Below are 8,096 nucleotides of genomic sequence, written 5' to 3'. Positions count from 1 at the left end.
CCTTAGGATGGCAATAAGAGACTGCAGATGTTAATATATGCCTTTTTTAAAAATCCAACACGCACTACACAAGACTGCGTCAAAAGCCTGTGAGTCACTGTATACTCAAGAGTTGACATGTTAGATCACACATACTTCATGTTTGATTGTCCATTAAGACAGCAATCAAGCATCAAAAGCTTAGAATTTTTCATATTTTACTTGTCATATAACAGGCTGAGACTGGTAAACAACTTGTGCACCTATATATGGGGTCAGCATTATTGAAATTTGGGGCAAAAACATTGCATTATCTATTGAATTATGTATGAAGCACAGCTTCAAACTTTAAACCAAGCAGCTTTCTGTTGGTCATTGCAGACTCGTGTGATCAACTTGAACCCATTTGAAAATTTTTCACCCACATGTAAAATACCCAATCACGTGGTTTCCTATGAAAATGACTGGATTTTGCCAGTGAAAATGCACAGAACAAAAGGTAAATGTGTCTGGCCTCTATAAATGCTACTTTTCAGACTTAACAATATGAGCCCACTGAGATCTTGGGTAAGAGTAAAAAAAAACTTTTTTGACTTAAGTGGTCTTATTTTAGACTGTACAATATACATCCTATAGTTTTTGCGATGGCTAACAGCACTGACACAATCCTGTCATATTCCAACACCATTACTGACAAGCAACAAAGTGACACAAGCAGGACTGTAGATACAAAATTACATATGCTGTCAGAACTTTGTTCGAGGAAAAGATTAATAAACAATTCAATTCAATACTTTGAGTCCAGCAATTAGCCTAGGACAGGAAAATTGTACTTTAGGCACAAAAGGCTACAAGGAAAAGCAGATAAATGTGATATAAAACGTGATTTTATATATATGCACCCATGCAATGGTAAAATATAGAATAATTTTACAAAGTAATTACAGCTCAATGTTGCAATTAAAATCAATTATCCATCCCAGAATTCAATGCATGAAAATGTTTTGTGTTGAGGGAAGTTTTATAATGCCTATGTAGAAAGGTCTGCTTTATCATCCTTTTTGCACATCACTTTTGACTGGTTTACAGCACTTATTTATTTACCATGCTTTATATATCCCACTGAGTGGCAATATGGCTTTGAAGAGTTTGTTCTTATATTTATGATTCCCTGAGTGAGAATACTTTAGTATAAGAATCCCAACAAATCAAAGAGACTGAAAGCAAATGGGATATATTCACATGGTGTTTGATAAAACAGTGTCCTCTTCACATATCGAGCATGTTGTGTTATAAAATCATTGCAACATTTTCAGTATTATTTTGTACCACAAGCACTTTCAGTCCCTGCTGATCTTCGGTGGTCTATTTCCTTCTAGCTGCTCCTTGGTAAGATGCTCCTCATGTCCGAGAGCACCATGGATCTGTAGTTGCGCTCCAGCCCCTCCATGTAATTACTCACCCTGAAGCCGTGGATTGGTTCCTCCTGCAAGCGGGCAAAAGAAGCACAGATTTGATGAGCAGCGTTTGAGAGAGCCAGTTTGCGGAAAAGAGGTAGAACGGGTTTATAACAGCTTTAGAATAGATTGCGCTCAATCCGTTTCGATGAGAGTTTGATATTCTTGTTCCAGTCTGAGCAGATCCTGATAATCATGCACACAGAGTGGCTAAAATCACCCTGAAAATTGTGTACTGTTGAATGAAATCACGCAAGATTTTGCACATTATGAATATTGTGCCAAGTCTCACTGCCTACAGTAACAAATGGCATATATTAATGAAACAAGAGGTCGCTATGTGAGATGTGGCTACACGTTCTGGTACTAAATAAACAATGCACCGGCTAATATACTCTGACATTTAGCTGGGGATAAATAATATTGTTTAGACAAAGCCAAATGAATTACATTTTGTTTACGATGAGTCAGCAAATGCAAGTCCTAAAGCTGTGCCTCAAGTTACAGAAGAACACTTCAGTTCATGGTGAATGGATGAAAATGAGAGAAAGGATAATAAACCTTTATGAGTTAGCTGCGTTAAATAAAATATGCCTGCAGTGTAAGCAGTTTTGTGATATAACTGCAGACCACAGCAGTTGGTATGGCAATCACAAACAAAATAGATAAGCTCACAATGCTTTAAGAGCAAACAAAAAACTAATGACAAACAAATGATAAACACTTTGTAAACACTTATATAAAGATCATAAACTGGGTTAAAAAAGACAGAACCTTGGTCTTCTCCTTCACAATTTCACATTCAATTAGATTACATATGACCTACTGTAACATGACCTATTATAACATCTCATCAACTCTATGGTGAACTTGCAGGAATACTTCACCCCAAACTTAATTCACCTTCAAGCCAGTCCAAACTCGTAAGAATTACTTACTTTCTAGGAACACAATATTAGATACATCAGTACCGGAGGTGTGTAGTATCACTGATGTCAAACCTGGTGTGATGAAGTTTGAATATTACATTTTGGGCTTTTGTTGTGTCAAAAAGCAGCTTGGAGATTCTGCTAAATATCTAATTTTGTGGAAGAATTTTCATTTTCCTTTTTGGACTTGTTCACACCATTAATGACAGGTGTGGAGTAGCAAAACAGCTACATAAAACCACAGAGCCATTAGGAAGAATGATTGTGAAATGTCCAGATGTTTCCCTAAAGCTGAAAAAAAAGTATTTTGCCTATAAAGCCATTCAAAACTAGAAAATGGCTGCACGCTGGTGTGTTTAAAATTAAACACTAAAAATGACATTTTAATTATAAGTACCCATTATCTAAAGACATTAAACTATTCCGCTGCCTATCGTTACTGATAAAAACAAAGAAAAAAGTCCTAAAATGGTTCTGCAGGATGCTTTGAACTCACTAGCCAGACTGTGTCATGGTTTTCAAAGTGCTGGATGTATTCGGCAGTGACAGACAATTGCTTTTGAAATCCTGCAAACAAAGAATGACTTTATTTGGCTTTGATTTCTGCAATGTTGAATCATCCAAAATGGATTTATTGTACATTTACCCTGGCATTCAGCTTCAGAGTGACATCGGGAGGGATTGTTACGAGTAATTTCCATCCAGATCTTTAATTTAGATGAAATATAGATAAGTTATGTAATGTACAAATCCTCAGAAACCTTTCAGGAATGGTCTGAAATGCTTTCTCTATTGTCCAGGATACACCAACGCACACACAAAGACTGAAAAGTTTTAAACGTTTAAGGGTGAAACAAGGACAAGAGTGTGTTTAATCTGATTTACTGCAGACACGCTTGCACACTGTAAACCTCTGTGCTTCCTTAAAACAACACCGGCTCAGGATTTTCTCACCTTAAAGGACTAGTTCAGCCAAAAATGAAAATTCTGTTATTATTTACTCACCCTCTTTCGAAATATACTTTCTTTCCTCTGTGGGACACTTTTATGAGATTATATGGTGCTGTTTAGTCCTTTTTGAAAGGGAAACGGGAAAGGGAAGTGGTGTGTGGCCAAGTATGGTGACCCATATTCGGTATTTGTACTCTGCATTTAACCCATCCAAGTGTACACACACACAGTAGTGAACATACACCCGGAGCAGTGGGCGCCCGGGGAGCAGTTGGGGGTTTGGTGCCTTGCGCAAGGGTCTCACCTCAGTCGTGGTATTGAGAATGGAGAGAGTGTTAGTTATTCACTCCCCCCACCTACAATTCCTGCCGGACCTGAGACTCGAACCCACGACCTTCGAGTCCAACTCTCTATCCATTAGGCCACGACTGCCCCTGCAATCGTGGAGCTTGATTGTCCCAGATCCCCATCCACTTTCATTAAACGGAAACGAGCAGTGTGAACTTTCAGCTAAACATCTCCTTTGTGTTCCACAGAAGAAAGTCATAATGGTTTGGATTGAGGATGAGTGAATGATATATTTTCATTTAAAAAAGTTATACAGCACCTTAAGAAAGACCTGCAGGTCCTGCGTCTGTGTGTGCTGCAGAATATCCTGCTGCAGGTGACGGAGGGCAGAGATGCACATGTACACCTGGTAATCTGGTCCCATGATAACGCATGTGGCTACATAGTGACAGATCTCAGGCCAGTCCAGGTAGTTCCAGAAGCACTGACCAAGCCACTGAATACAGGTCTGCATAACAGGTGGAAGGACAAAAAGAGTGAGGAAAGGAGAGAGAGCTAGAAAAGTAGTTTTGAGAAAATGCAACCTTTGCACCATAACGTTTTTTAAATCAATCGATATGAGATGCTGGAAAAATAAACGAGAGATCAAAAACTTCTGAGTATCGAATTCTAACATGATTCCCTCAAGGTCTGATGCAGTCTATTACCTGTTAAGAGTCACAATTAACCACAAAACAAATCACCACATCACTTTCTTAATCAGCTTTTTATTTTCCAGTAAAAATATCTAAATGTATTTGAGAAGTGAAACTGCAAGATATATTTTTTTAAAGAAACAAATACCTTGATTCAGCAAAGACACATTCAATTTGAGTGACAATGAAGACTTTAATATTGTTTACAAAAGAATTTCTATTTTAAATAAATGCTGTTCTTTTGAAGAATCTTGCATAAATAAAACATGAAACATAAGAGTTTCCACGAAAATATTAAACAGTAGGACATCAAAATTGATGGTAATAATAAGAAACATTTCCGGAGCTGCAAATCAGCATATTAGAATGATTTCTGAAGGATCCTGGAATAATGTCAGCTGCTGAAAATTCAGCTTTACCATAAAATGTAACATTTAAAATATATTAAATAGAAAACAGCTATTTTAAATTGTAATAATATTGATGTTATTACTGTATTTGTATTGAATAAATGCAGCCATGGTTTTTCAAAAACATTTGGAAATTTTACTGACCACAAACCTTTGAACAGCAAGTTTATTTATGTGGTTTATGCTTATAATAGTATTTTCACTGGAAAACAAGACAAAAATTATTTTGTATGAATGAAAGGAAAATGTTTCTTGAGCTCAGACTAAAAATAAATCAAGTCTCTTAAATCATAATATGCAGAAATGCCTTTCATCTACAGGCTTGATGCATTTCTGTTTTGTTTCTCTGGCAGTGAACTAAGTTCAGGTCATATAATCTTCCCTTAGAAGCTGTTCAATTATTCTGCGGTATCGTAGATGGCGTTCCAGTTCTGCCACGCATACATGCCTCCTGTACGTTTAGACCACTCCAGCAGGCAATTTATACAGCATCTGTGTCTCTCTTTCAGACTCTCTTCCTGCTTTGTCTAGAATTCGAAACACTCTCCCCGAGTGCACAGACACGGACGCCCTCTACGATGGAGGTGACACTCAATTTAAAACAGAAAATCTTCTTTCCCTCAGTTTCTGTCCATTCAAAACTAGTTATAAGTTTTATAACTATGGGCATTTTTTTTTTTTTTGCATTTTACTCTGAGCTGTGTAAAAATTCATATGCACACTGATGACTGATCATGTATTGACTGCAGCCTTTAGCAGATCAATACTTCTGTCTGGTATACATAATTTTCCTGTCACAACATCTGAAGAGAAAGTTTTTTTGGTTTTTGTTTTTAAACACAATAAAGGTCTTTTTTTTCTTTCCATGGCTCAAGTGGCATCTCTCATGAACTCATGTGACATGAAGTACTCCATTTTACATCCTCTGTTTTGCAAATAAATAAATTAATAATAAATAATCTATATGCATCTATATAAATAGAAATAATAGCATATATTTGAAATAGAATTATTTGTTTGCTTTATTGTTGCCTTTGGCCAATTTGAGTTAATGCATATCTCCCTTCACTTCGCTTTCCCTTCACATCACGCTAAAGTAAAAAAAGGCAATAAACAACAATTTTGTATACAGGGACACTTCTTGTTTTCATGTGTCCTTAGAAAGAAGAGAAACGTGTAGCTCAGGAAGATTTTAAGCTTATTGCTCAACGTATTTTTGTATTTTTATAGTTTTAGATGGGTCTATGAGTATGAGAGTTTTTATCATTTAAAAATGCTCTTTTTTCATTTATCCCTCTTTATATATATAGCTACCAAAAGTATCTTTCATTCTAACAACAGTAATGAATTTCAGGCACACAGAGAAATACATTTTTAGTCATGTCAGAGGAATTATACAAGATCCAGGCCTATTGAAATTGTTCAAAGGATAAAGAATAAAAATATACAAAAATAAACTAAACGCAGAAAACCCAGTTACTCTTCAATGTTTGTCCTTGACTGCTAGAAAAAGGTCATATCTGACTCAATCTGACAGAAGACTTGAGATCATGCATAAACCCCAGAGAGAGTGCAGCGTTGAGTAATCACTGCATTTAGTTTATGACGATTGTCAGTCATTTGGGTCATAGCAGAATGTCCTTGCATCTTTATATTTCTACCCTGGCAGTGTAACACTCATTCACCCAGCGATCACGATTCACACCGTCAGTGATTTAAGATTTGCGACGAAGTAACATATGATGAGCTTAAATACAGGACATCCTGTTGGACATTGTCTGTCTTCTTTTTGACAATGCTTTCATTAAATGCAAACCTTAAAGCTTCTTTTTTGCTGACAATAGATTGATAAACAATTCTCCTTACAAATTTGGGAAGACGCTTGCTGCTCTGGAACACTAAAAATACCAGATCTACTATACAAAATGCGTACAGGTTGGCAAGTCTGCTTGGTTATTTACCAACAGAGAAGACTGGAGTGAAGTAATTAAAAACGAAGTACTTAAAACACAGCACCTGAGAGGGAGTGAAGCCAGACATCCTGAAGGCGGAAAAAAACAGAGGAACCTCGGCCTTGAGCAACATCTCGACGTAATGAGTGGTGCAAGAGTAGATGGGACGAATGCCTGACTGAGCGATCTCTATAGGGAGATGTACCTAAAAACACGAAAAAATAAATCCATAAAAGTATGAAGATGCATTGCGCAAGGTGCAGTGTATATGATCCCGAGCTGCATTAGTTCTTACGTGTAATGACTGATCATAAAGTGCAAATGAGATTTGAGAACTCTGCAAAGGGCAAGATCTTCAGCAAATAATTACTTTTATTTTAGTCTGTTCTTGACACAAAGCTATGATATGACTTGAGAAGACTTGTACATAAACACAAAATCACTTTTATGATGCTTTCCCCCCATTTCTAGAGTGAAAATCCCCTTTTCATTTTTATTGAAAATAGAAACATTATGCAAAATATCCCCTTTTGTGTTCTCCAGGTGAAACAAGAGTGTATGACAACGGCATGAAAACAACAGAACACCACACATGCTAATGACACAACCAAGCTTTTATTAGCTGCCTCTGCAACTTCCTGTTTAGCGAGGACTGTGACAAATGTGAGGGCTGCGTCTTCTCTTTTTCCTGATTGTCACCATCGTCTCTCAGCTAAATGATTTACATGCACGGCCACTCTGACAGCACAGAAATATGGAACTGTAATCAGACAAACTCGTGTGTGTGTGGAGCATTATCATATCCCGCACATATTTTTATAGCTGAAACTCTATTAACTGAGCTCTGTTTACTATCCGCTATTCCGAGAGAGAGAGAGAGATTGCTCCATCCAAATTTTATGGGAACCACTGTAATGACTATTGCCCCAGTAAGATCATGATATCCAGCATTTCCTCCCAGTTTGAACTTTTCCTATGCAAATAGAGATTAGAATGATAATGCAGGTCAAAATGCTGAGTTTTGTTTACAGCACATGGATATGAAAGCTACACAAGCATATACATAATATAAATTCAGAACATTACTAAACATGAGAGTGATGCAGCTGTTATTAGTGCTACAAAATTGCAAAATGGGCTAAGCTTAAGACTAGGAATAGTTCACCCAAAACAAAGCAAGACAATCAAAAATATAGTAAAAACAGTAATATTGTGAAATTTTATTACAATTTAAAACAACTTTTATATTTGAATATATTTTAAAATGTAATTTATTCCTGCCAAAGCTGAGTTTTCAGCAGCCATTAGACTTCAGTGTGACATGATCCTTCAGAAATAATTTAAATATGTTGATTTGCTGCTCAAGAAACATCATTATTATTAGCAATGTTAAAAACAGTTGTGCTGATTTTTTTTCCAGTTTAATGCATCCTTG

General features: G+C 36.5%; 1 pseudogene across 1 annotated transcript in view; it reads right to left on the bottom strand.

The window, feature by feature from the left end:
• Window positions 1–964: 964 nt before the first annotated feature.
• LOC306880387 (protein broad-minded-like) overlaps window positions 965–8,096 on the bottom strand; it is a 32,824-nt pseudogene continuing 25,692 nt past the window's right edge. The window contains exons 23-25 of the transcript XR_013785890.1: window positions 6,726–6,866; window positions 3,924–4,112; window positions 965–1,465 (exon numbers count right to left, since the gene is read on the bottom strand). The product of XR_013785890.1 is annotated as a protein broad-minded-like (transcript). The remainder of the gene's footprint in view (window positions 1,466–3,923; window positions 4,113–6,725; window positions 6,867–8,096) is intronic.

Source organism: Barbus barbus, assembly GCF_936440315.1.
Source record: "Barbus barbus genome assembly, chromosome: 14".
Lineage (NCBI taxonomy): Eukaryota > Metazoa > Chordata > Actinopteri > Cypriniformes > Cyprinidae > Barbus > Barbus barbus.
This window is presented reverse-complemented; position numbering and strand designations above follow the sequence as displayed.